The sequence below is a fragment of the Pithys albifrons genome, chromosome 11, assembly GCF_047495875.1.
Source record: "Pithys albifrons albifrons isolate INPA30051 chromosome 11, PitAlb_v1, whole genome shotgun sequence".
NCBI classification, from domain to species: domain Eukaryota; kingdom Metazoa; phylum Chordata; class Aves; order Passeriformes; family Thamnophilidae; genus Pithys; species Pithys albifrons.
In genome coordinates, this window is record NC_092468.1 from 12,626,949 (window position 1) to 12,650,887 (window position 23,939).

The following is a 23,939-nucleotide window of genomic DNA, read 5'->3' on the forward strand; positions in this document are numbered from 1 at the left end:
CTATATCTGAAAAATGGAAAGCAAAATAAATAATAAATAAGAAACCCTTGTTGCATTCTTGGCTACTTTTCTCACTAGCCTGTGCCCCTTCCCAGCTATGGGGATTGTCACACCTGGTCCATGGCTATAATTTAAGTGGTGTAGATGTACACTTGCCCTTTCCCAACCCAAAAACCTTAAACTGTGGTCTTTCAGAAGAGCCAGGGCTATTTGGAGAGTAACATGTTGCAAATGCACGCAAGCTGGGAGGATAGTGGGAGAAATAACCTCTGTGTAAAATAATCTAGTGATCTGCATCTGTAATATGTGGTCAGACATGGACAGGGTCTCACTGTGTGCCCAGTGATGATTTAGAGAAGTTTTGCACTACTGAGTCTGCATTTTAATGATTGCTGCATGACTAGAAAGTGATTTGTTCAACCTCTGAGTGAGGAGCTGAGACAAGCCATAGAGCTCAGACTGCAGCATTATTTCTGATTCTGGGACTGCAAATTCCCAGCCTTGTTTTGCCAGTAGCTGCAATGGGGAGCATGGTCAGTGGGAGACAGGTGGGGCACACCAGAGGCACATCCCTGAGCTCTGCTCTGGCCACACTCCACAGGGAGTAGAAGGCTGGGGCAAGGCCCTACCACTCTCTGGGGCAGGCATGGGGAGCTTGGAAGCTGTGAACACCCTGGTATGACTGTTGCCTTCAATGAGCTGGCAAAGCAATGAGTAAAGCTTGCCAGAGATTCCTCTTGCTTCTTTTCTTGCACAGCACTGGGAAAGAACAGTTTTCTGGCTGCTAAGATAATTCTCTGCTGGAGATTTGAATACCCTTTGCCTTTGACAAAGACATTATTACTGAAGGTTTTACAAAATTCTATTAGTCTATTTCTGATGCATTGAAGAGTACCACTCCATTCACAGCCACTGCAAATGGATCCAGAGCACAGCTGAGTGGTAATTAGCAGTGACAGCTGTTTCCCACCTTTTTCCTAGTCAGACATTTTCAAACGCTGCAAATAAGAAGTCTCTAACACTAATAACTTTTTTTTTGTATAACATTGAACTTACCAACCGTTTTTAGTTATCAGTTCTTAAAAACAAACAAACAAAACCACAACATTTTAGAGGTAGAATCTTGTAAAATTTCAGCCTGGAGCACACTTCATCGTAGTTAATGAGCCATGAAAAGTAAGATTTAGCTTGAGAAGGCTGTTAATACATTTTTGCAGCCGTAACCACTACTAGCAGGCTATGATCAGTTAAAAAGGATACCTCAATTAATCTTTTCTTGGAAATTGAGAAAATACCTTATATTTATTAAAATTATTTTTTTAAACGTAAAAAAAAAAATGTCAGTTTTTCTACTGTGTTTTAGTACCTCTGTGGCACCAAGATGAAAAGAACACTCACGCCAAGAGGGAGAACACTCACTCCAGTGCAGTGTTACCATAAGGGACTGAACATCACTCTTCTTCCTGCCCAACAAAGCAGGGGTGCTGCTTACTGAGTGTTTGCCTTCTGTGCACTGTGTAACCTTGGGCTATGTGGCTTCCCAGGGGTGAAGGTATGAAAGCCCTGTGACCTGCTGCAGTATTACACTGCTAAATCTGGGAGGAACTTGGGCACACAAGCTGATCAAGTGAGAACTCCCTCCTAGGCTTTAGCTGCATCATCACTGCCCCAGGCAAGGCCCCAGGTTTGGATTTACAAGGCATCAAACAAACACAGTGGTATGTCCTACCCACATAATTTGTATGTCATGTCTGAACACTGTGCTTTGAAAACAATCATGAAAATACTCCTTTATATGTTCTACATGATATTTGATGTTGTCTTCCCTTTTTTTTTCCTAACCTGGAACAATAGTAAACTGTATCAGGAGAAAAAAAAATGGAAAAATGCAATGGTAAATTCGGGGGTTTGGTATTATGTTAACCCTGTATCTACATATTTACAGGGTTTCTTTTAGAAGATTAGACTATACTTTTTTCTATTTCAAATCGAGGTTGTCACATGAATGAAAAGAAAGGAAAAAGCAGAAAATTCTAAAACCCGTTTACTTTTTGGCAGAGTGAACAAATACAGTTCATTTGTCATAAAGTTTTACTCAATTTTGTATTGTATTCACAAATTGTTGACTTTCAGAATTCCTTTTTCTTCAAGACACATACCTGGGAGAACCAGAAAACAACAAATTGTCCCTGCATTCACCAGGTTTGTCTCTTGTTCCAAGTGTCATTTTTGCTCATGCTGCCTGGTAAGATCATAGGAAAAATGGCAAAGAAAGGTCACAGAACTCTCACTTCTATATTAAATGAATTAGCCTCTCATCTGCTGTCCTACTTCACAATTTTCAGAATTTAATGTCAGTAAATGTGTGGCACACAAGTGGCATTTATAAAAAATTCAGTTCATTTTGTTCAATGTAGAAAACAGAAATACAACTTAGAACCTTCTGTGTGTTTTCTTGATATCAGATATTAGAAAACTATCTGACTGCATGAAGAAATATTTATCAAACTAAAAATGCTATCTATATGTAAACACCCCTACCTCTTGCAGAGACTACTTTTTCTGCTGTCTTGGTGGCATATTCTAGCACTCAAAGTGCTGATAAAAATGATTGGTTTCTGCTGACTACAGAATGGGAAATGACAAATCGATTGAAATCCACAGGTTAAAATAAAAATAATTGCTAAACTTGCTACTGACACTTGTACATATTTGCTCACCACACAATGTCCATATTAAATAAACAAATGTAATAGATAAATGTCTCTGTAGTCTAAAAAGTACGCTTGCACCATAAGTAGCTATAAACATTAGCATTCCATCTTAGGGAGTGAATTTTTTTATGAGATTCAGCACTGAACTTCCCTCACTACTTTTTAGATATCATACTAGCTGCTGCCTGCCAGCACCTAAGTATCTATGGCCATCTGGTCCATGTGAATACATATTTTAAGGTGCATGGTGTTGTGTAGTGTGAGAATGGGTGTAGTTTTTTTTAATACATGGAAAAGGAGAGCTAACACTCCATACTGGAATAGTTTTCTGACCTGAGACACAATGAAAAGACCCACCCAAAGGCAAAGGGCTAAATGGTCATTGGATCCAGCTCCTAGTGCTGCAGGCAAGACAGTGAATGATGTCAGCACACACCATCATAAACAGAAGCAGACTGACTGCCTGACTCAGTCAGGCTCACCATGCAGAGCTTACACTCAGCTTCCCTGCCCATCCTGGCCTCCCAGCACCAGTGCAGCTACATTTCAAAGCCTTATTAGAAGTCTAGATAACATACAGTTACCACACATATGGCGGACAGGAGTGGATTGCTCTAATACTCTCATGTTGCTTCTTGAGCCCTCTTCCTTCTAGTTCTTCATTTTTACTTCTGCCCCACTTTGTTTTCCTGCCCCTGCCTGGGGCATTCGTCACCTAACTTTCTCTTGCACCCACTTCCCCATCTCCTTCCATACTTGAGTCATTACCACATGTTATACAGCTATGAAGTATTATCTGCCCCTTACACTCAAATCCGAAAGAATGATTAAAATCCTTTTTATGGTCTTGCAGCATTCAGTGCCAGGTTGTTCATCAGTGTGGGGGTGGAATAGTAAGTCCTTCAGTGTGAGTGTTTGGAGGTCCTTATGTCTGGCTGCCAGTTCTGTTGTCACACTTTCTAGCTAATACACTCTTGCATTAGAGAGCCTATATTCATATGCTGAAATTACATTCATATTCCTACTGAAAGCATAATGTACCCATACCCTGGACAGTCCCTCTTCATTGTCTTAAATTTCCCATCTTCTGTTGCTCTCTTTCGTTTTGCTATCCAAAGTTTATATTGTGTTCTTAATTTCTTTGCAAAGTCTGGCAACTTTCACTTCCTCACACCTTCTCCCTCGATCTCTGTTGCTCTGCCTAAATCTCCAAGAGCCAAAATTCTTGGCATTTAACTGCCTGGTCTCTACTAGACTCCTTCTGTTACTGCTCAAGTAATGCAGATGAATGAGAGATGGGAACTCTTCTTGTCAGTAACTCCAGAATTTCTTGGGAAGAATACATGTTCTTTTATGGAGAAGTTGTATGGATTTTCAATACTAGACTTGCTGCAATATTTGTGCTTGTGCATGCAAGCAATTTTTTTTCATACCGAGCAGAAAGACAAATGGAAACAACATTTTGCTGTTCCTCTGTCTGTAAAAGTGATTTTCCTGTTGCTGCTATTCATTGGCTATTGAGTTGGAAAAGCAAATTCTGGAATTTGGAACTTATATCCATTGAAATTAGCAGAAAAATGTACAGTCAACTTAGCAGAGGCGAGAGTTCCCCTCAAGAGTGTGAGAGGCAATGACTTTATAGAAGAAGTTGGCATCCATTCTGTGCAGTATAAAGTAGATACAAATATCTATGGAGAGTTAAGAACACATCAACAGAAGCATCAGTAATGGTCAAGACAGTGGAACAGCCTATGCAAAAGGCAGATCTGCCAGGACCATCTCCAGCCATTGTAAAGTTTCTCTGGGATGCAACAACTGACCTGTCTCTGTTTTATGACTTTTAGCTCAAAACTACCCTGGTACTTGAGGGCTGAAAAACAGAAAATGTGTCAAATGTGGGTCATGAGAAAGCCACAAAATTATAAGCCAGTAAATTGGATATCAATATTCTAATCAATAGAAAGTACAAAAAAATTTGAAATAGATAAACTAGACTATAGATAAGCCTTTATTTTTCAGTTTTGTTTTTTTTTTTTTGAAGGAGACAAAAAGTCTGTGATAAAGGAGATCCATTTGACATATATGGCTTTCCAAAAGGCTCTCAAAATCGCCCTCACCAAAAGAGAAGGAGTAAAGACCTGAAAGCAGAGTAGGAGTAGAATTTGAAGCTGCACTAAAGATACAAAAGAAGCCTTGAGATGGGCACCTGGGAAATGAAATAGAATAGGGAAAGAGAAATCATAATTTCACATATAACATGATGGGTTCTAAATTACTGCAGACTGCATCTTGCAGAGTAATACACAATTCATGAGAACATCAGCTCATAGAACAGAAAAATAAAGACAAATGTTAGAACTATTAGAACAGGGGGAGAAAGAAAACTTTCTCTGAATTAATTTCTGATTTCATGTTTGGTGTATCTTAGACATCTACTTTTGGTCATTGCTTGAGACAGCATATTAGGAACTTTGCTCTTACCTCATATAGTCATTTTAATGCTTTTACCCACATCCCTCAGTGCATTAACCTATTTATTCAGTAAAAAGTATAAAATCATACTTCTATAAATAAAATAACTAAGCCTAATTACATCCGTCTTGTTCTCATTTCCAATGAGTATATATATGTTTCATTTTTCTAATCCTAAATTGCAATCTTGTTTTATTCCATCTTGTATCCTCTGTATTTATAACTCCTTACATGCTCCTAATATGTTCCTCAAGGCCATGACTGACTAGGAAGATGAAGGAATGTTAAATCAACTGTACTGAACTTGTCTTAACATAATTTGACTGGCAGCTTGCCTTAAAAACTATTTTGCTTCCTTTGTATCCTTCTAATTTTACAACAGAAATTTCCCTGAAGCAGCACTTACATTACAATGCTTTCCCTAGGACAGGTTAATTGCTATTCTTTTTAATTATTCTCTACTCAGCTTCAGAACAGCTGTCAAAATATACCTTCACAGTAATATATTTCACAATAAGATTGGAATGAAGACTGGACTATTGAAATAGTAGTAAAAAAAAATGTTACTTCTAGGTACATTAGTTTTTCCCATCAGATGCCTTGAAAGAAATTGGCCCAGCATAATGCATTGCATACATGCATTGCAAATATGCCAGGAACAGCTTACTGAGAGCAACAAACAATTAAAATAAAGTTTGATAAGGGGAAGATGCAAGTATATAAAAACTCATAAAAATAATGGGTTTTTTATTAGATGGGAAGCATACACAAAACTGAGCTCCTTCAAGTAGTATATCAAAGTTAAACAAATTGAAAAATTGGTATAAAATTATGTTCTAGCCCAGAAAATTTCTTCATCACTTTGCTGTATATTGCCAATGAACATTATCTGTATAATAAATCAGGACCTACCTTGGATCTTGCCAAGTTATTCTCTATTTTCCCTTGGCTTTTGAGATGTATCATTTTCTTTTGACTTACGCTACTCCCCAGGAGGAACAGCTTTTTCTCTTACTTATCTATTTCCCTCTGCATTTGAACAAAGTGGCTTTCCCTTGTCAAAGCTCACATACTACAGGAGTCTGTGAGTGCACAGTTTCTTCTGAAATGTGTACAGGTATTTGCAGGATGAAGTTTCATCACTATTTCAGGCTGATCTAGATCCAATGTTTTTTCAATGGCACAGTCTTTCAAATTAGTCATAGAAAGCAATTGTTTTATTACTTGTTTGGGTACCTCAGGATCAAACTCAAGACTACCCTTTGTATTCCTTTCTTTGTCTCTTCACTCATAATCAAAATCATCCATCATGTAAGTTAAATTAGTCTCAGCATTGCCAAGGAAACCAGAGCCCTCTGTTATATTGCCTAGTTAAAATTTCAAATACCTATCTTTTGCTGGGTGAGGTAAATGCAGGGGGCTACTATGCCTGCCTCGTGTCTGGGTCTGCACTTCTAGAGCAGCTTCCAATGCCTTCTGCTGTGGGGCAATGCCGTGCTTTTGCACTAAGAATCCAATAATTACCAAAAAGCTCTGCTATGTCTGAAACTGGTCACAGGTATCTCACAGAGAATACAACTCTGGTTTAAGTTTGTAAGAAAAAATGAAATAAAAAAACCTGTTCAACACAGCAAATCTTTTTCAATGCATAGCTTGTAATTTTCAAGCCTACACAGTTAAACAAAGACAGGCCAGCACCTCCTACACATCTGAATTTGAAAATAGTATTTCTCTGACAAAGTAAAAATGCTGTTTACTTTCATGATTACTGTTCTAACATGTTTGTTAAAGGGAATGTAATACAAGCAAGGTTTCCTAATATATTTTCTTTAAGAGGATTTTGGGAGCTATTTTTGTTCTCAAACATCTCTCCCTGTACTCACTGTTATTAGCCTGGTCAGATTTTGTAAGAGAGCTCAAACTCACTTGGAAGAGACTTTAGGCTTCAGAAAGAGCAGTAAGTGTTTGCAAATGCTCTTGTCTTGGTCTGTGCCTTTATGAGGATTGTACGTGAGCAAACACAGGTGATTGAGCTTTCCTATCTCTGACTGTTTATTCTCAATTACTAGGGTTACCTCAACAAGATTATTTTTCAACTTAATCTTACTCTGAATCTCAAGCAGAGAAGAACAATCTTTTTTAAAAAGTAATGCATTTATGGAACAGGGTTTAATATTGACAGAAACCGATGGCAAGGATGAATCTGCTACATTTCTCTGCTCCCCATCTTCTTTCCTCAGCACAGTAGTGCTTCTTCTAGAATAGAAAAGGTACTACTTTTCTGCAGCTTTTTTTGTCAACAATTTGTGGTTGTTCTAAGTCTGTGATTTGGGGGCCTTCTCCATGGAATTTAGCCATTCCAATGACACTTTGTAATTTACTTTGTTCAGGAGAGATTTTTCAGCCACAAAAGCAGCATAAGTCAAAGAATACAAAAGACCAAAATAAATGTTCTTGCAAACAGTGAGGTGTTTATATAGAAGGCTTACTGAGAAGTGATGTCATTATGGGAGGAATCAAAGTATCTTGTAGAGTTTTATTGGCCACGTAGAGCTTTAGTGAATAATGCTATGTGTTGTTTGGAATATCTATTCCCAAAACAAAAACATAACAAATCCCACATGAAAGCTAGAAACATTTGTCCTGCAATTTCCTGGACCTCCAAAATGTCAGATCTAAAATAAAATTTTGAAGTAAAAAACTCTCTGAACCTTCAGAAAAAAAAAAGTATTGTTTCAGTGCTTTTGTTGTCATATTTCAATCTCTCTTACTACAAAATTATCTGTCTGGGCAAAAGCTTATATAATTGGGCCCAAGTGGCACAATATAGGATGACCATTTCATGTGCACTACTTATGGTGTGCACAGACAATAAGAAACAAACCCAGCAAAAAAAATGGCAACATAATTCAAATGTACTAAATGTGTGATTAACTTAATTAAATGTTTGCACAGGAAACAACTATTTTGGTGATGTTCCATACCTGATAGCAGCAAGGCAATTCAACAGAGGGCACCACACAGTCAAGGGATTTATTGCAATATGGGCATTAGTTAAGGCCTTCGTGGGTTGCTCTTTTTTCCATCTGATGACAGGAATCTCCACTAAGAAATTCCACTTTTACTTCCATTTCAGGATAGAGGATCCTCACATCTCTGATTTTTCTGCCATCTATTTACTGTGTCATATTTATCACTTGCAGACACCCACATTCCAGCCAGGAATGCCATGCAGGAGGCTGTGTATGACCTGCACCTTGTGCCTAGTGGGACTGTGACAGACTCTTACTTCCTCAGGACTGCAGTCTGCAACATCTATGTGGCATTTAGTCTTTTCCAGCTTAACCAGATCATTTTCATTTTATGAGAAATTGCTCAATAGGGATTGAAGTGTGCAATGAAATATCAATACCTGTAGGTAAAACTGTTTTCCACCTAACCTGTGTTTATGGCTACTGTAGATCACTTTTTCATGTGTTCCCGTAGTAACTGTCTAGTAACTGTCTTCTACCAAGTCCTTACTCAGACATACAGTGGAAAATGGAAACCCACCCATAGTGATGACAGCTAAATGAACATGCAGTATAATGCAAATATCTCCACATGTCACCTGGAACAAAATAAATTATTCCTATATGCATCAAGACATTTTCAAGCAGGTTTCACCATTACAGCAGAATAGATCCAGTAATTCTGTCTCATAGTTGAAGAAACATCAAAGGAAAGTTCACCTCAGTATCCTCACAGTATTTTGTATGTCAGTCACATCTTGATCAAGGCTACAGAAAGCAGGAAAATGTCAGCAGCAGCCCAAAGTTGAACTACTATTGAAAACAAGGAGACAATACTCTGCACAGTACATGAGAGGAAATCTAGATCCCCGTGTGTCACTGTTGTCACCCACTTTGTAGTTGTATGCATTTTTCTGAACTTGAATTTGTGCTGGGACTTGCTTTTTCCTGTATAATGGCTGTGCTAAAGGTTTTAACCCTTTTGTGATTGCCTGGTGAGACAACAATAGCAGTGCAACATTTCTGCACTGCAAAAACATGGAAACTTCAACCATGGGAAATTGTGCAACACTCGAGGCCTTTGACTTCTCTTCCCTGATGGGGCAGTGTGTTGCCATCAGTGGAGAACATTCTTAATACCAGAATTTTATGGCCAGATACTGTGCTCATTTTTTCCCCTCACTTTTAAAACTATATAAATAGCAATGGAAATCCTTTTCATAATAAGATTTTTTTTATTTTAATTCTTCTAACTTTTCATAGTTTAGCTTTTCTTTTGTCAAGAGAAAGCGAAAATCAGGAACATATACATGCATATGATAGAAATGTTAAAAAAGTAAATAAAAATAATCTCTTAAATTCTCATTTTTTCCCCTACTTCACTCCCTGCACATCCCTCCTGGGAAAAAGGTTCACACATTTCTTTCACTCACTCCTTTTTATTAATTTGGAATTTAAGAAAAACAATATTAAAAGGTGTTCTTGTAAAGAGACAAGATTCTTATATGAGCAAATCCTTAGAAAAGTGGAAACAGGCCCTGTGCTGGCCTATTCCATATCCTACACAACAGCCTTAAAGAAAAGCTTTACCTTGTCAAGATAATGGGAAAAAGGAGGATTTCCATTATGGTCTCTCATAAGAGAGAGACTAGTGACCAGTATTACAGTAATTCCCAGGATGCAAATTATGTTAGTAAAATTTTGCCCCAAGGTTTTATAGGAAACAATTTATTATAGCTGTTCTGTGATAAAGTATTTTACAGTTGGAAATTTCATAGGATACAGAGAGTATTCAATTCTATTTTCTACATATAAAAGTTAACAACCATAGAAGCCCAAACTTTTTCTCCAGGACTGGGTGCATCCTATACTGTGTGTCCTGTCCTATTTGCATCACTTGTATGAAAGCAATCTTGGCTGAGTTCAACATTTTCCTGAGGAGGTCAGTGCACTTTATAACTGTGTCTGAATGCATGTCAGAAACCATTGACAACCAGGCAAAAAAAGACAGCAATACCTAACTGGGAGAAGTGAGATATAAGAAAGGAAATCTGCTTTATAGTTTGAGTTTTATGGTTCAAACTCAGAAAAAAAGTCATGGATGGATCTAAAACCAATGAAGTATGAACATAGTTCACATGTGAAGAAAATTTTCATTAAAGTCCCAAATCTATTGAAGTCAATGGAACAACTCATATTGTCTTCAAAGAATGTTGAACTGTGGTATGGTTCCTCAGTGGCCTTTGGGTTATGAAAATCACAGGAACCATCTGCTGAAATAATTGTTCCAATAGAAAAGTCAGGAGCACACTTTAAACCATTTTCCATTTAATACAGTGTTGTTTCATACAGAGTGGAACCTTTTCTTTTAAATAAGGTGTAAAATATGGCTTTCTATATGCATCAAAGACATGGCAGTGTAGAAATAGATGTCACATTTCAAACTGGCATAGTATCACCCTTCTGTTTCAACTTAGAAGGTTTCACAGATTTTTTCCAAAATACTTACTCGTCTGATCTCACTTATGTCTTAAAAATCATCACCATATACACTGCATTTAAGTTGCTTTGACATTTGGTCTTTTTTGTGAATGTATAAACCATATTTAACCTACTTTCAAAAATATATGCTATTCAATATGATTTGTTTCTTCTGCAAAAATAAAACATCCTGTGATGTACCTTTATGTGTGTTCTGCTGCAAAGCTCACATAGTTCTATGACTTTAGTATTAACTGCTACTGCAAGGAGGTCACCTGTAGTCTGTTCTCTGCCCTTGAAATAAAGGCTGTTGTGTAAGGGTCAAAGTCTAATGCTAAAAAGAGCTAAACTGTGCACAGTTAAGTCAAAACTACCATGTCCAATATTGCTTTGGTTAATACCAGAATTAGGACCATGGATCTATAAATATACTATTTTAATATAATATTAATATATTAAAATGTTAATATTATTTGTGGAGCTTATATTAATATTTTGGGCCTTAATGTTAACATTTTATGGTCATAATTAACATGACTTTAGTGACACATCCAGTCCTCATGTTCACTTAATGCACTTTCAAGGATCATCAAAATGGACACAGATATTGTCAGAAAGTAAATATGGGAGGAAGGAGTTAATTCTGGTTTTTAATCCTGAAAATAATTTTCAAAGCTGATTATATAACTTAGTGGAGTCATTGGTTTTCAGTACAAATATGTTGATTAAATAAGCATAGGTGTAAATATCAGCCAGTAAAGCAGAGCTGAACTACAACAGCCCAGATTTCCTTATCCATCAAAAGAGGCTTCAGACAGAAGAAACTTGCTGCTGTTTGCAAGGACCTGAATATATGATTTTATATTGATTTTAAACCTTTGCTCTACACATTATAAACATTTGTCAATAAATATTTTTTAGTTTGGAAGAAAGCTAACATAGTTTTTGCTTAACAGTTAAATTCTTCATTAGTTTAGCCCTTTCAATGTCTCTTACTGCATGGAAAGTTTTGCAATCCCAAACCAAACAACAACAGCCTTTTTTAAAAATGCTATGATGTTTGGAATTACATTACAGTAAAATCAGACAGAGAGACAAATCAAAATTTTTTCACATTTATGCCCTTTTGCAAATCAGATTCCTTTTTTAAGGGACAGATCATACCCTAAGTTGTGTAATGTGGCTTCCGTAAATTTCTGTCTGAAAACTGAAACTTGAAAACTGTTCCCGCAAACTTTTATTTCAGTGCAATACCAAATGGTGCCATGGTTATTAGGTACTGGTATGATCACAGTAGCCACAAACAGGCTTTTGTCCTGCACTTCCCCACCATGCCTGGTCTACCGCAGGCCTGCACTGAGTTCCTTCTGGTGTGTGAGACACACTCCTCCTCATGCATCATGAATTGTATGTCTTCAAAGGGAAAATTACACTTTTTGGAATCAGCTCCACTGCTGCAGCAAATGCTGTAGGCTTTTATAGGAAGCAATATTTGCTTCATAGCCAGAAAAAGGATAGCCTAATAAAATGGGTGACATAGGTGGCTCTGAAAAATGAAGCACTTTGAAATAAGGATTTGTATTAATCTGCTGGAAAAATTGCTTCTGGGATTTTCCACTGGAATTATTGCAGACAAGATGAACACAAATGACAATCAAATCCTTGTTTCTTACCTTTGTTTTCTTTTTCACCTTGATCTCTACTTTCTCTTTTTCCAGATATGGCATTCCATCTTCCCTAGTTGTTCCTCAATATCTATAAAATCCTTCCCTTCCGTTAAGCAAAGCTATAAAATTATGTATTAATTACTGATTTCTAATTTTTTAAATGTCTTTTAATAGCTTGAAACAATGAATGCTATAGTTACTAGTTGTTACCCACTTCTTAATAAAGACAAAGTCCACCTCAGCTGTCACTTAACATCCTACTTAGGTCTTGCCCTATTCTCTAGTGTCAGATTTGCCCACTGAGTAATTTCTTCAGGAGACAAGAAACAATCTCTAAGCAGATATTACAGTGATTGAGAGACTGTGGTTATTTTAATTAATTTATTTCATTAGCTAGCATGAGCATCTTAATAGTTGTTTCTTCTTGTGACATCATACAGTCAGAGAGTTTTAACTTTTTAGGCTAGCTTAATTCAAAAAATATCCTTGGCCTGGGTCCAGTTAGTTTGGAAATCTTCTTCCCAAGCTTCATTTCAGGCTATTGGCTTACAGTTACTGTGGGCTATGAGCTTCTGAGGTGGCAAGGCAGCTGAGCAGTCTGTATGGACCAGTCTATAGAGCCATGCTCCTCCAAGTAGGAGGAATGTGTAGGTGTTTTCAGGGACCTAGAATGTGCAGGTGTTTTCTGGGTTGGTTTGTTTGAACAGTTTGCACTCAGAATTGCAGAACTTTGACAATAAATAGTTCTTGATTCTGAGGAAACTGTTTATAAATCACGTTCATTAATCTTATGAGATTGTAACAGAAATTTTGTAACAGAAAATTGATACAATAGGATAACCTGATCTAGTCTGTTTAGCAAGAGCAGGATTACAGAGTGGGCTGTCTGCTGCTGGTAGAACCCCACTTTTCTACCCTAAACTGGACAAAACCTGGTAAACCTTCCTTCACCTTCTCAGGCAGAGCACCCAGGCAAAGCAACCTGCGGCTCATTGATTTCACAGCACGTACTGAAAGAGATCAGCGATATGGGAAGCTTCCTGAATAACTGACCAGGAAAAACAGCATTCTTTAATATAGGTAAGCACTGGCTTACCTATAGTATTAACAAAACCATATGTCTTTTTGCATGTCATGAGTTTCTTAATATACTTTATTATTTGGCTTTGTGTCTCAGCTGGCTCTGGTTCAAACAGAGTAGCTCATCAGTCACAAATGATGTGCTTAGTTAACAGAACATTTCTAATGATCCCGTGTTAAAGCCTTCCAAGTCTTTCAAAATGTAGCTGTGTATGGGCCCTTGTCAGGGAACAAACTTGCCTTGCACATGTCATATTTCATGCTATGAACCTTAACAAACTAGGGCCGATCTGGCTGATGCAGAGTGAATACACTGAGCTAGGGTAGCTGTGATTCCATGGCAAAGCACTGGAGGGACAAAGCAGAGCAGCCATCTGCGATTTCTGATCCTGTCAGGGTGATTTATTTCCCTGAGAGCTAATGAAGTCTAATGAGATAGCAAATTCAGAGCACTGGATAATCCATAACCCTCCATTACCTGGGTAACAGGAGTGTTGGTACATTAGCAATAGAGTTACTTTACTAAATTTTACCAAGCTACACTACAGCAGAACATATTTAAAAATATGTTCTCACAGAAGATCAAAAATGACCATAATAATCCTCTGCCCCTGTGAAAGTTGTCACTATTATCCCCAGATTTTCAGCCTGCCCCAGGGCAGCATGTGTGATCTAGGTGTGCTGGAGACAGCCAAGGCAGCTGAAGCCCCGGGCAATGCCTGGTGTTGCCTCTCTCCTTTACTTACATATTAAAGGTAGCATTATTTTTGCTACTTGATAAAAAGCAGAGACTCCTTTTTTCAAAGAAAGCCCAGATTTATACAACAGTTCTTATAACAGTCACAGCTGGCAGTGTCATTGATGATGACGATTGCTAGGCTTCATGAATGAAGATTTGGGAAGTGCTCTCCCCACCTGGGTGTGCCCTTCCAGCCTGTGCAGTGGATTTTTTAGGTGAGGCACAGCATGCAGAGAACTGACCCCAACCTTTAACTCCTGAGGTTCATCTACCACGGCCGAGCGAGCTTGGATGGTGACAGTGAAGTCCTCAGGACTAGAACCTACAGCTCCCGGTATTCCCAAGAGGTCTCCCATCCAAGTACTAACCTTGTATCATTACTAGTAAAGAACTGAAAGGCTTTGGGAAAGTCTGCTACTTTGAACTGTTATCATCCTGAATGGAGACAGTGACTATCCCAGCCCCTTGTCTCTCAGAGCAATTTCACCGAAGACTTTTTTTTTTTACAGAGAATTTCATAAAAGCTTTCCCAACCCAACAATTCTTAGTCCCCTTAAAGGGAAAATGAGTTGGCAGGGGAGAGTGCTATATTTTTGTTTGTTTTCATTTGGTTTGAGGGGGGGTTGGTTGATTGTTTTGTTAGGTGTTTGGGGTTTTTTCATTAAGCAGTTCTTCCCGTCATTTGGAAGGCTCTATAACACTTGTGCCAACTTACAAACTGTTCAAAGAGAATTGGGCAAGGGGCGTGAGTTGACCGCAGCCAGTAAATACTGATGTTTCAAAACATAAAGGGAATGAAAAAATGGAAGTTGAAGCTTTATGCTATGCAATGCTCACTTGACATTATTTTGCCTATCATTTCCCCTTTTTGCTGCAACAAACTCTCATCTCTTCCTGTCACTACAGTCCATTATAGTGTCTTAGCACTGTACTCCATTAGTGTTGCTTTGAAGAGCTGTAAGTCTGTCTCTCTGATTGTTCATGAATCTTTTCTAGACTATAGAAAATTGTGAGTTTTATATTGAAGAGTATTTTAGAGTTTGTGGGTTCAGTAAAAGGGGCAAATGACTGACCCAGAGGAGCATTTTATGCATTACACAGATCTCAGAATGTTGTTTACAGCTTAGACTGTGTAATGTTTGTTTTTAAAGAATTCTTTTATCTTATATTTAGTTATTAAAAGTTTTTTAAAATAAACAGAAGTGGCCTGCTGTAGGCATACAAAAATATGATTAAAATAAATTAAAATTCAGTTCTAATATTTTTCCCAAAATATTAACCATTTAACTTGGGTGTGGAGAAATGTGCTTCCTTGTTATTTCTTGTGAATAATCCTCAAATGATTACAGGAATCTGAACAGAAATATTTGACACATAATAATAAAGCAAGTATACATGTCTTCTTGGGGTCCCCTCTGTAGCAGGACTTCACATTCAACGTCAAATAATTTCTTCTGTTAAGGTCAGGGACTCCAGGAGAGATCAGAAACTCCTCTGGGCAAAGCCATGGCCATACAAGAGAAGGCAGTTGGCCTTCCATCACTGTAAAGTCTAAATAGACTGGACAGACCAAGAAGGGAGATGCTACTCTAGAAAGGTGCCTGGAAGAGATGAGCATTTCCAGTGTCATCTAACTGAACAGTGGCAAAAGTATGGAAACAGAGTCTACAAAAAATCTTTTGCCAAAGTGCTAAAATATTAGCACTTTCTCTGTAGTTTGTGAGTCTCAGTAGCTCCATGGTGAGTTAGCAGATGGTGAGCTGAAGGTGACAATGTGCCATGTCTCTTATTTTAAATAAATGAAAAACAGGTTCTCTATAAGGAAAATAAATCCAAATTTTTTTCCTTTGAAGATAAATCATGGTCTTTCTATATGACAGCATATTTACTGACAGGAAAGAGTATAAAAAAAATCACTTAAATCATATAGTCCCTGTGACACTCAGGGCCTCTCGATGGGCTACTGCTCTACCATAGTCTCAACTTGCCAAGTCACATCTTCCCAGCTTTACTCCTTTCAAACCTATTCACATGATGCTTACAGTGTTTACAGCCTATCATTGACTATACCATTCCAAATCCTATTTTTTCAAGTCCTCCAAAAAATGTACAGTTGGTGTTATATGAGTCTAAACATAAGAAGGGACTGCAATTTACCCAGAGCATAATTAAAACATACTTTTCTTTAAAAATATGGTTTTCTGCTGTTTGAGACACAAATACCAAAAGCTGTTAAGCTTGAATTCATATGCCAACTGTTTAGACCAACAAATAATTTTAAAGGAAACAAAATTCTTTAGAAACACACACTGTCAAAACATTTAAATAGCTCAGCAATTATCTTCAATTTTATGCCTAAACAACTAGTTTAAAATAGAATTAAATATCAAACTAAGGATACAAAAGGAAGAAGCAGCTTTGTAAAGGGGCCAGCATAGCTAGGGTAGGCCCTAATGCAGCAAACACCTCTGAGGAATTCAATATGGAATGCCAAAAAAAAAGTATGGAATGCCAAAAGAAAAGCTGTTATTTCTAAGTGTAATGTACAGAGACTGAGATACACAGCATAGTGTCATTTAGTTGTTATTATTAACATCTTGTTTTCCTACAAGCCTAGAATGGTTTAGGTTGGAAGGGATTGTAATGATCATCTCATTCCAACCCCCCTTCCATGGGCAAAGACACCTCCCACTAGCCCAGGTTGCTTAGAGCTCCATCCAGCCTGGCCTTGGACACTTCCAGGGATGGGGCAACCACAGCTTCCCTGAGCAACCTGTTCCAGTGCCTCACCACTCTCACAGTAAACAATTTCTTCCTAATACCTTAACTAAAGCTACTCTCCAGTTTAAAGTCATTCCCCCTTGTTAGACTTCATGAGGTTTGTATGGGCCCCTTTCTCAAGCCTGTCAAGGTCCCTCTGAATGGAATTTGATTTCTTTAGTAATTCCAGTCTTCTGGTTAACCTACTTCATTGACAGCTCAGAGTACCCTAAGATTATAAAGTTCTCAAAACATGAAAAAAAGAACTAATTAATATCGGTCAGCACTGGTGTAAACTGTTTCAAACCTTGACAGAGTGGTGGGACAAACATGCCTCACAGGATATTAACATATTTTTAGCAATTTCAGTGACATTACATTTCAAGCAAATTCAGTTTGCATGTTTAAATAGTTCATAAAACATAATAAGATAGTCCAAGTCTCTCTACAGTGTTGTAATAGATACGTAATCTATGGAAGAACAGCATGATAATAGCTAACTAGAAGAAAAAGCAGAACCAGTAAAGTTTTCTAAGAAAAGTGCTCTTTTAAAGAAAGAGAAACCCAGGTGGAAAAGGAGATAACAGCTGTGACAAAGAAGAATTACAGCCCTTTGGCAGAAAGGTGGTTTCCTTAATGTATTGTGTAGCAATCTTAACAAAAAGCAGGCTGCTTTAGGCTCACTGTGAAATGTTTGCAGTTCTGGGCTAGCTAAGCCTAGAAGGTGCTATTACACATATCTGATTGGCAATGCTACTAGTGCGGGGAGTAAATCAAAGCAAAACCAAATGAAAGGTAAGTAATGTAATATTCTGCTGCTTTTTACAATGTTCCTATGTAGAATTGTTTCCTTTTAGAGAAAGAGTTAAATCAAAATTAAAAGATCACGAAATAATAATAATACTGTGATATCTGTTTGCAAATCACTGAAAAAATCCCAGCATTTTCCAATCACCTATCGGGCTAATTATTGCTTCTACTATCATTTTATACTTCCAGGTACTCAAAATAGCTACAAGGACATGGTTATGAAACTATCACCAAACCACAGCATGACAGGTTGCCCAGAGAATATCATGCCAAAGACCTCCAACACGTGCAGGTTGAATATTTACTTTTTGCTTTAAACTTAATTCCTTATTTTAATCCTAAAGTTCTTTCTTGAGCAGAGTTTCCTTTCAAAGCATTGCACTGTTCTGTTTGGCCAAAGCACATCAAGCCTGCACATGTCCATTTTTAACTTAGGTATCTGATCTGGGCAAGGCAGTGCTTCACCGGGAGGACCATCAGCACTGCAGCTCCCTGTCAGCACCCCCAGGTCACACACACAGACTCTTTGTCATGGAGAAAAGCAAGCATCCAGGAGAGTGCCAGTGCCAGACTCCCTGGGTTTCCTTTGAGTTGGAGAATCTCTGTCTCTCTCTGTCATTAACCACTCATGAACTACCTCAACTGCACTCCACCTTCGCAGAGCAGGCTTGTGCCTCTTTCACACTGAATGTTATTTTCCTTGTATCTTACAGTTCTTGGCAATTGCTGCTCCAATTAGATGTAGTATTTATACTGGTGAAACTTTCCAAAGAGAAGGCTGTATTTGCTGCTCAGTGACAGGGGTGTCCTTCAGATGGTTCTGCTATCCTTCTTTTAATTGCTGCATCTGCTTTGTGTGCTGCATAGCACTATTCTTTTTATAGCTTCATCTGTTTTACTTTAAGCCTGCAGCTTCTTCTATTGATCTGCTGACTCAATAATCTCTATGATCCGTGCTTTCTTCTTAAGGATCTGTTTTCTCCATGGTGGATCAGAAACTGCTGCAGGTATCAGACCTATGTATTTATACTGAAATCACCAGGCTGCAGTTTATGTTGTTTCTGCACTCCATCTTTGTTTCAGGCATCAGTGTCATAGTGTCACCTGAACATACTTGCTTTCTTGCTTCACAACTGAATTTTTATCCTGGTTGATTTACAATCTGCTCCCAGACCAGATTTTTGAAAGATGGATTACCCATCACCTGGGTACTCTGAGTCATTTAGCTGATGATTAAGGCAATCTGTCTTTAAGTCCCTAGACCTTATCAGCTTTACACCCATTGCCTTGTGCATACCTGAACAAAGCATTTTTGCCATTCTTTTCCCAATAAAGGTAGCCTGGATCACCACTGGACAGGACTATCCAATTCAAACAGGCTGCTAGCATAGTCCAGAAGTGCTTTAGCCCCAGCACACAGCAAATGTTTTCCAAGTTCTTTTGAAGTACAAACATTGCGTATAAAGTTTCAAAATTTATCATCACCTCTGTCTCTGGACCTCTAAAGGATGGGCAAATTCTCCAAAGTCTTTGCGGCATCATGACTGAGCACATGACAACTTAAAACCTGTAGTACGAAATCCACTCCTCTCCACTCTCTGCAATGCTGAACAGGAACTAGTGAAGCACAACTGCTCTGTAAAAAGTCCCCATGTTACATATAATTAGTGAATACATGAGCAGGCAATAGGCTAGTTAGCATTTCTGTTTGATTCCTTTGTTGTCATATGTGGTTAACCTTTCATAACTTTCAGAGCAGCAATACTATGTGATAATGTCAAAACAGAAAAATGCTAGGAGGGAATAAAGATATTTGTATAAAAGCTGATGCACTGGCTTCTGAGTCCAGTGCACTCAATGGTGCAGAAAAAATACATGTTGAAGGACAGGTCAGCAAACTGGAGGCAAACAGCAAGGTAAGAAGGAAAAGAACTTGGCAGACCAGACTTAGAATAACAAAAATTGAATATGAATCCCAAAGCAAAACTGTGGAAGACTCAAGTATAATTGAAAAAGGTGACAGTGAAATGGATGGTCTTGAGTGTTCTTTATTAATGTGGTATTAAGTAAAAGGGCAGGAGAGTTCTTATTCCTTTTGTATAAATATAACCATATTTCTGCATCATATTTTTCCTGAAACTGAAAGTGCAAAAAGCTCTCTGTGATGCCAATAAAGATAATATTCATCAGTTTATAGTTTGCTGAACTTAGATTCAGCTGCATTTAAATTGCTTCGTCAGGTTCAAAAAAAATGAATGTCAGGATTGGGACTGAAGTCCAATCAAGCAGCTGAGGCTGGAGTAATATTCAGAGGCCTCAGACAAGATGAATGTCTCATTGCCTTAGGTAGATCAAAGAAATAACATGGTGTTGGGACATGGGTTATGGCATCAGAAGAGAAAAGTGTTTCTAAGGGCACAGAAGCAAAAGCAATTCACAGATCTCTTTCTCTGTATTAATAAGAATTTCTTCTTCTGTATCCTGTTTGTGCAGATGGCCCAAGCTAGATCCCAGTTGTGATTTGTCGACTGTTCTTGAAAACCTCATTTCTGAAGATTTTCCTCTTGTATTTTAATATCTTCCACAGCAGCTTATTAGAGTCCTAAACCACAGATTTGTTAACTAGAATGTCAGATGTTTGTGAATACACAGAATACCATGTACGATCATTCTTTTGCCTGCTGCGTGTTTAAGGAGGAGCAGAGAGCACTCTAAGGCACAAGTCTTCACAACTCTGACACTCTGCTGGAGTTGTTTTTCCAAGGAGTTATTCTAGTAACTCCCAGTACCAAAGGGAAGGTCCAGAGTGTGAATGCACACCTTTGTCTACTGGCTGGAGGACACTGGTAAGGCCCGGGATAACCCTTGAGAGGTCATGCAAGGATTGGACTCATGTCCTTAGACAACATCCAGAAGAAGTAACCAATACTAGAGAGAGTAAACAGTATTTTAAGTAAAAGGAGACTACTTTTGGTGTCTCTGTTTACAACTGCCTCACTTGTCAGTGAATTCACAAACCTCAAATCCTCTCTTCATCTTCAGGCTTTTGCAGATATAAATATGAGCAAAACTACTCCAGTTGACAGGATTTTGGCATGAGTCATTTGGCACCTAAATGCTGAGTCCATTCTGTCAGGCATAAAATATTCATTATGTTTTGTTTTTAAAATAATAATTTTTTCTTATGCCCAGTGTTTATCACATGGGAATTTTTTTTTCTGGTAGTAAAATGACTAAATTTTTAAGAAAATTTTTATCAGTGATTACACAGGCAAAATTGACATAACATCAGCTTATATAACCCATCTTGCACCTCTTGATCTCTACTAAAAATGTGATCTCAGCAATTCTTTCACAAAATCTTTCCCAAAATGCTTTACAAAATACTTGCAAAAATAACGCTTAGAAAATTAAGTCCTCAGAGAACTGACCAGACTGTTTACAAGAGCTTTAAATTTGTATTCTGAAAGCTCTGCTGTTTAAAATCTGTTTCTTTATTCGGATGAGTAAAAGTTTTAAAAGCTCTTGACCACAAAAAAGTTTAAAAAAATTAAAGTTCCTTGGGGTTTTTTTCCATTTATAATTAATGTCAATGAAATGGTATCCACCAATTACATATAAAACGCTTTTAGTTCCTAAGTGCCTTTTCTGGAGTCACCTGCTCCAGATAGTTCTTATTAATTTTCATTTTCAAAATGAAGAATATATTCATCTGCTTCTTTATAATAAATGAGATTTTTGACAAATACATGCAGAATGATAGCTCTGTTGCACTAACTAGTCATGTTTAAATTAGATCCCATAGAAAGGCGGGAAAATACAGTAATTGGGTTTCAATGGACAAAGACCTAACTAATAAAGTGAGGTTTGCCAAAATAAAAGTTCAGTGTGAATTTTGAAATTCAATTTAAAACATATATTCCAAAAGAAAGGTTAGTCAAGTAAATTAAAAAAAAAAGGAAAAGGGAAAAAAAAGAAAAAAAAGGAAAAAATAAATTAAGCAGATCTTCTATACAGCGGAATAGTAAAAATTTTAAAGAATGTTAAGCCCAAAAATTAAATGTAACATATACCTACATTTTTAATAAAGATTATAAAATAGAATATGGAGATAAAACTGTGGTTAGTTAATGAACTGTGATTATAGAAATTAAAATTACCATATTCAGTGCTTATCCAAGGCTGACGTTTATGTGTCCAAGAAAGGAGCATCCATCCAGAATACTAAAGAAACTGGCGTGGGGTCAGACCTGAGATGCCTCATGACAGAGGGAAAACAAAACCAGAACATCCATTGAAGAAAAATCCCAAGCACTGACTGACATGTCATCACCACCAAGACCAAAAGCTAAACCAGATAATATATGAATACCATAAAATAATGTAAAATATTGAAAAAAAATGAGTAAAATACAGCACATGGTTAATAGTGAATAGTTGTGCCAAAGTAATTGAACTGATTCTTGAATGAACATTGAAGGCTTTTTTTGTTGCTGTGCTTTATTTTTTGAGGATGAGAAGTCTGTGTTCTGCAGAAGCCATTGGGGCTGCTAAGAATACCTGTGGAATCCAGGAGCATCCCAGCCAAACAGCTGAAGCACTTGTGTTAGTCTGTTCTCATATCCCACCATCACCTGCTTCCACTCTAGGCAGATTTGCGGGTCTTCAAAGGCTGCGTCTTTACTATAATTAGAAGACAGAAGTTAAAAGTGCGACCACTAAGCCATACAAACTTAAGAAGACAATTATATTCATGGACCTTTTTCATGGACCTTTTTCCTAGAGGTATGAAAGATGAGAAATCAGACTATAGGAAGGAAAAATCTGGGTCTGCCCAATAGAAGCCATTTGTTCCCCAACATGTCTGCCACGATGAATTAAATCATTTTTCATGGACCACAAGCCCCTCATCTTGAGAAATCTCTGTCAACTTCCTTGTAAACTGTAACTACATTTTCTAATGAAAGACTCTGCAAAAAAATCGCTCACTGTCCCCTGAGCACCAGGGTAAGAACAACCTGTATGAATTTATGTCCTCTAGTACAGTTCATGGACAATGGATTCGATGGGACCTTCATCCCAGATTCTCTCTGACTGGAGATCGCAGGCAATGTACCTGTGCTCAGGTCACATTTCTATGCAGTACTTTTCTTAAAGTCAAAGAAATTATTACACTTGCACTGAAACCAACCTATTTCTTCAGAGCTGTGTCCTTGATGGAGTCACCATCCCACATAAAGGATATGTTCTGATCTAGTACAGATGAAAACTAAATACTGAAATATTCATAAATACAAGAGAGTGATGATAACTCCAGCTTATACCGTTTCCACTGCCTGCCCCTACCATAATAATTTCTCACAACTAGAGAAACAGAAATAAAGGCAAAAAAACCCTTAAGTTCTGCTGCCCAGATTAGGGGAAAAAAAATTAAGACCAATAAAAACATTTTTATGATTAGTTTGGAATAATCTCCATTTTCTTCACCCCTGAAATAGTAACTTCACTTTTAGTAGTTGCTTCTTCCTCTTTTTGTGTACCAGATGTAGACAGCAAGTTATAGCAAAATAAAAACAGAACCATCTTTCCCCTTCCAGCCCTTATTCCTGCATGCTTCTTCATATGGTTTTATTTTTAAACATTTTCCCATAAAGATGTAACTTACTTTAGGGCTTACTTCAAGGAAGCTCCCAACAAGTTCCCATATGTGATTGCTTAACGCAGAACAGCTGAGCTTTGTAAATCAACAACAGACCCAGCAGCACTATCTGACTGCACCAGGCTGATGGGGTTTGCCTGTTTGTAGTGCAGTCAGTTCACTAATGAGGAGCTGGCAAGAGGCACAATGCCCCTTGGACCTCATTAAACAGGCTTATTTTGGTCTACTGAAACCTTACCTCAGGACTTGATCACAGAGGCCAGAGCGAAGTGCTGCTGCAGAAATGGGGGTCCTGTCTCCTTGTGGAGGTGGAGTCTTCGTGAAGAGTTTAAAATCAAGTTTCCTTTCTGTCACTGTCTCTCTCGGTGTGACATAAGAATTCAAGGATATTTTTATGGGAGTGGGTTTGCCTCTGGAACTTGTTAGTGTTCTCACTGAGGGGTTCAGCCCCATCCTGGAGACCTCGCTGAAGTTGCTCCCCACATGTCAACATCTCCCTACACTGACAGTCTTCAAGCATGCGCTGGCCAGTTTTAAAGTTAACAA